Source organism: Myotis lucifugus, unplaced genomic scaffold (genome assembly GCF_000147115.1).
Source record: "Myotis lucifugus unplaced genomic scaffold, Myoluc2.0 scaffold_995, whole genome shotgun sequence".
In the NCBI taxonomy this organism is placed as follows: domain Eukaryota; kingdom Metazoa; phylum Chordata; class Mammalia; order Chiroptera; family Vespertilionidae; genus Myotis; species Myotis lucifugus.
In genome coordinates, this window is record NW_005872043.1 from 551 (window position 1) to 7,054 (window position 6,504).

The 6,504-nt window shown below is 37.7% G+C and overlaps 1 pseudogene; it reads right to left on the bottom strand.

The window, feature by feature from the left end:
* Positions 1-1,807: 1,807 nt before the first annotated feature.
* On the bottom strand, positions 1,808-2,777 carry LOC102431660 (annotated as a pseudogene).
* Positions 2,778-6,504: the final 3,727 nt, after the last annotated feature.

Below are 6,504 nucleotides of genomic sequence, written 5' to 3' on the forward strand. Positions count from 1 at the left end.
ATTTTTTTTAAAAAAAGAATAAAAAAAACATTAAAATGAATTGCTAAAGAACTTCCAAAAAAAAAATTCTAGTGATGTATAACTCATGTCAAATCAAGAACATAGGTAGTTGAGTCACACCAGACATTGGTGGGAAATATATCTCATAACTTGGAAGAAAGCAAGGTTTCATATATAAGTATATAAATTCTGATATTAAAATAAGGCAATTCACTTTTGATAAACTATTTTTACATAATCTGCAAGATCAAATCACAGACATATATGCATGATATATGTACACATATACAGATGTTAAACACTACATATTTGTTGAAGAAAGAAGTGCAATGCAGATGCACAAAACATCATTAAAGCTTTAGAAACATAATGTAGCGATTCATGATGAGCCCAGAGAGATCAGAGCAACTTCCCACCATACAATCCATTTTCATTATAAAGCCATTATATTAAAACAAGTACTTTTAGGATGGCTTGTTATGCAGAAATAGCTAACTGATACAACAATAAAACTGAGATCAATGATAATAATATGCTTTTTACCATTCTAGGCATTTGTACTGATATTTGAAGATAGCTTCCATGATTAGTTTGTTACTAAGTTTATTTCAGATAACTGCATTAACAAGTGTCTTCATTGAGATTCCCTATGGATAACCAGAAGAGGTTGAAAGAATATGCATGTTTGTGTAAAACCTATAACTCTGAATCACAAAACTGGACAGGAATTCAAGGTCACCAGTGAGTTATCCTTTGGTCACCTATGTACATATATGACATATCTATGGATCACATATTAGTATATATAATGGAAGAAAATGATAGGGTTCATTCCCTACCCCTTTAGTGGTTACAAAAGTATTTAGAGTCAGGGAAGATGCTTCATTTAGAACAATAGAGGGAATCAAATTTGAAGGCAGCAATGTAAGTTTTCAAGTGGAAGCAGGAGATATTTCAATAGGGAACATAATTAAGGCAAGAAAAACTCCACCCCAATGTTAAATCCCTTCACACAGGGACACCGAACTTACATCAATAGGCAAGCATACACCATAAAAAATAGTTTGCATAGTAATAAATGTATGACTTAAAATTTTGCTTCGTCATACTTAAGGTCATCTCTGATTCTAAGGGCATAGTATGTGAAACAATTTATAGAAATTTGTGTTTCCACATCAACTAGAATTGGAGACATGTATTTGATTGTCAGTTTGCCAGTGACTATGGTAAGAATGTGGATACCAAGCTGACTATGATACATGATTGTAATGAGGGAAGCTAACCCAATGACCTCTTACAACACACACTGAATATTAAAGTGTACCTTTTCAGAAAGAGCAGTAATGGGGAGGTGATATATGAAATAATGAAGTACAATGATGATGCTCTTATATTTTCCTTTCCTATGAAATGATATAAATGGCTTTAGTTACCAAGTGCACTTTATTTCCTTAGCAGTAGTACAACCGATATATTTTTCTTTTAATATAATGAAAGAAACATTACTCAGCATGATAGATTTTATTTCAAAAGAAATTGGTCTTAAGAAATCTATGTACTCTCATGAGATAAATAAGAATTTCTAAATATTTCGTCCAAAGTTGGGAATCAATTTGGGAGGGAAGAAAAATGACAAAGGGAAAGCTGTTAGATATCACAAAGTCAAGAAAATACTAAAGTGATTCAGTTAAATTCTGCAGAAGTCATAGAAACAGACACTCCAGGAATAAACAGAGAGAGTAAACTGCACTTCCACAACCTTATCAAAGAATCAAAACATCTGGCTCTGAGGCTTTGAGTCCAGCTGTCATGTGAATTTCTTCAGCCCTATGAAAATGGGTCCTTTTATAGCTGCCACCATAAGCAATCTTTTCAGGGCCCTCTTTATATCTTTGTTCCTGAGACTGTAGATGAAGGGGTTCAACATGGGTGTGACCACAGTGTACATCACTGAGGCTGTTGCACTTGAGTATGAGCTATGAGTAACAGCAGAACTGAGGTACACTCCTAGGGCTGTACCATAAAACAAGGAGACAACCAAGAGGTGAGACACGCAGGTAGAAAATGCCTTATACTTCCCCTGAGCTGATGGGATTCCCCAAATGGAGGACACTATCTTTGAGTAAGAATAAAGGATACCAACAAAGGGACCACCACCCAGGAGCCCAGCTGCAAAATACATCACCATGTTGTTAAGAAAGGTGTCAGAACAGGCAAGTTGGACCATCTGATTGAGTTCACAGAAAAAGTGGGGGATTTCCAGGTCTGTACAGAAGGATAGTCCCAACACCATTAAGCATTGTAACAGGGAATGCAATACACTCATGATCCAGGGCACCAAAACCAGCAGTCCACAGAGCCGGGGGTTCATGATGACCATGTAGTGCAGGGGGTGGCAGATGGCCACAAATCGGTCATAGGCCATCACAGTCAGGAGGAAGTTGTCCAGTCCTGCAAATAGTAGAAAAAAATACATCTGTGTGATGCAGCCTTCATAGGTGATGACTCTGCTCTGTGTCTGGATGTTCGCCAGCATCTTTGGGATGGTGGTGGAGGTGAAACAGATGTCTACCAAGGACAGGTTGGCGAGGAAGAAGTACATGGGGTGTGTGGAGGTGGGAGTCTGAGCTAATGGCCATGATGATGAGCAGATTTCCCAACACAGTGATCAGGTACATGGAAAGGAAAAGCCCAAATATGAGGAGCTGCAATTCTGGTTCCTCTGATAATCCCAGAAGAAGAAATTCTGAAAATCCTGTGAGGTTCCCTAGTTCCATGTGGTGGAGGTAACTACCAGGATATAGAAAAAGTAACATGACTAATTGTCCTACAAGCAAGCATTAGTAACCTAGCATAAAGGCTACTTTCTATATTGTAGAATCAAGTAATTAATTTCTGTATTTGGTGTATGGCTTGGTCTCCTTTAGGACATCCCTAATGCTGTTTCTCATTAAACTTTCCTTTTCCATGTGAAGACAGATGAAGAATTCTTGAGTCTTACTCAATTCTTTCAGAAAGAAAAATAATTTTAAAAAGCAAGAGACTCACTGCAGAGGTCAGCAAGTTCACTATCGTTAATAATACTGTATTGGGTATTTTAAGTGACTTTACCACAAGAAGAAAATATTGTAACTATGGTGGGGACAGCTATTAAACTAAACTTTACTATGCACGTCATATGGCAATACATACCAAATACAGAATTATTATATTATACCACCTGAAACTAATATAATATTTTTATGTCAATTATACTTCATTTAAAAAATTTTAAAGTAATGGAGAGGACAGTATAGGACTGACTGACTGATGAGACCACACAAAATTGATAAACTTTATACATTCTGTATAAACACATATACATACAAACTAAATGAAAAACTGTCAGTTTGTATAAAAAACTCCAATTTTTTGTTATAAAGAATCCAATAAAAAATCAAATAAGAGAATATAGGCAATAATATTGTGTTTATTCTGCACAATGACAGATGATCACAAGACTAGGCGTGGCGATCACATTGTGATACATATAAATGTTGAATTACTCTAGTGTACACCTAAAACTAACATAATATTGTACACAAACTATACTTAAACACAAAAATGGAATAAAAGTACTTTGATATAACTCTCCAAAAGCAAAGAACTTTCATGTGTACAACATAGTGCAAATTTATTGGATGACAACTATACTTTAATTTAAAATAAATAAATTAATAAGCGTGTAAAGGAAAAAACTCACAGAGATAAATTTTAATAGAGACTCCAAATAATTTACAAACCCACAAATTTCATTACTCAGCCTCACAGGTAATGAAATAATTGCAAAGTGAATCTCATTACCTTACTCGTTTTCATCTGCCAAATACATTTTTAAAATGTGAATAGCCACGGTGAGAGAACATGTGAAATGTATGTCTCATGCACTGTGATTGCAAAGGTGTATTTGCTGCCTTTCTGGGTTTGGATATTTCTCATGCATATGGAAACATAGTCTAATAAGCCCCATCATACAATTTAAAAAATGCGCTCACATCACAGGGTATTCCTCCACAGTTAATAACCTATTTGTCTATTCCTTTTAATAAAGTCCTTGAACTTATGTTCTACTTCTACTGGAAGGACTTTACACCTTGAATGCCCTTTCTTTTTGTTTCTTTTTTTTTAAACAATGATGGCTGTTTTTAAAAATTATATATCTTTATTGATTTCAGAGAGGAAGGGAGAGGGAGAGGGAAATAGAAACATCAATGATGAGTGGGAATCATTGATTGGCTGCCTCCTGCACGCACCCCAGTGGTGATCGAGCCCGTAATCCCAGCATGTGCCCTTGACCGAAATCAAACCTGGGACCCTTCAGTGCGTAGTCCGCTCTATACACTGAGGAAAACCAGCTACAGCTCCAATGCCATTTCTTAATTTGCCTTCCGTTAGTAACTTTTAAATGTCAACATTGGAACTCACATTTCTGAGTGCAGTGTTCACTTGCCTTTGAGCACCATGAATAACACATTACTGTATTGTAAAGCCAGCCAACAATCACAGTGATCCCTGGTACCTGGGCTATGTTCTCATGGGTACTAAGGTGACTTCAGGTACAAGTTCTTGGTTTACAATCTCTCTGATCCTCTCCTGCCATGTCTTTTGGGCCCTGGGACTCACCTGCATGAGAACTCTGAGAGGAAGATTTCTGTGTGGAGGTCCAAATCCTTGCCTGGATGGTTGGTGATGCAGACCAGAGCTCTGTCCCAGACAAGACAACAAGGAGTCAAGCATTGGTCTCCCAGATGGATTTAGGACTTTAAAACCAATGACCACGTTCCTTCCAACCAAAGGTTGCACATGCCGAGGGTCTGCAGTAGAGTTGTGATTTACATGCTCTGTGTCCGCTCATTAGGCACACTTACTTCTTGTTACTCTAACCTCTAAGCATAGGATTCCCCTGGGGGACACTGGTCTGGACAGAATGGAGACTCTTCCTGCTGATTCTCTGTTCCCAGGAGACTATGTAATAAGCCAGGTGAGTGCAGCTGTGTTAGTCCTTCATTAAATGCCTGCTTCCTGACATCTACATCTTCCCGCGCCTCATCTCAACTCTGAGCCAAAGTTTCTGAATAAATGGACCTCGAGGGTATTATGCTCAGTGAAAGACAAATGCCATTTGATTTCACATATATGTTGAATGCAAAGAGAAAAAAAAATTGAAACACACTCATAGACATAGAGAGAGGACTGGTAGTTGTCAGATGAGAAGGGGCTTGGGAGACTAGAAGAAGAAGAGATTCAGAAGTACAGTTGGTAGTTACAAAATATCATAGGCTGTATAGTACAGCATAGAGCATATAGTCAATAATATTGTAATGACTATGTATATGGCCAGTTGGATACTGAAAATATCAGGGAAACACTTTGTAAAGTATATGATAGTCTAAGCACTATGTTGTGCTCCTGCAACTAATAAAAAAAGATTGAAAGTTAACAGTATTTGAAAAAAATCTAATACTGAGAAATTTTTCTGACAGGTCTTTGGGTCTTTAAAGCATAGATTTATGGTGGGAACACAACTCCCGATATCTCGAGAAAATGACTATTTCCTTCTTTAAGAAATGGGGGACATTTGTTCCTTTCCTATGAAACCTTGGGCCCTGTACTACTTGGATTCATGAGGGTTTAGCCAAAGCAATTAGGAATTTGATAGTTATAGCACAAGTTAAAAGCTGCCAGTTAGTCCCTCACTATAAAATGTTTGTTAAATATGAGATACATTTAGATTTTATGCACCATATCCCAGCTTAGCACATTAATATAATTAGAAAATGTATGTTTTTACAAACATGCATTTTATGAGGTAGTGCATCTATAAACTACCTTCTCCAATACAGAAATGGGGTCCAGAGGGATTTAATGTTGTGCTCCAAGGTATAAGTCACGAAAGGGATGACGTTTTGATTGGAATCAGTCAGGGCACATCCAGTTCTGAAATTCTGAGGCAATGCTCTAACAGAGAGGACTTTGCCCCTGGGGATACCGTAATGTCTGAGGGAGGCTGGTAACCTCTTACAGTGCACAGGACAGCACCCAGCACGATTAGTTATCCAGTTCCAAGTGTCACCAGTGAAAAGATGAGAACACCTATTCTAGACCTACACCTCTCCATTTCATTAGGCAAACAGATCACCAAAGATTGTTGTTTAAATCCAAATCCTGATTGATCAAATCTCCAGGGGGTCCAGAGACTGCATTTCTGACAAACGCCCAGGTGATGTTGATGCTGCAGGTCCTCCTGGTCTGTGGACCGCACTTTGAGTAGGTGGGCGGTGGCTCTGTGTCAGAGTCTGGTGTAGGTAATTTCAGGTCTTCTCCACCAGGAGTCTTCTGAGTCTGTAATTTTGAAAGACAAGTTTTTCTCTCACTCTAAAGGGAGGATAAATTCTCTGTTTGATTCTTTTTTTTTAGGGATCCAGGGATGACATCAAATAATTTATACCTGGAAAAGGCTTTGTA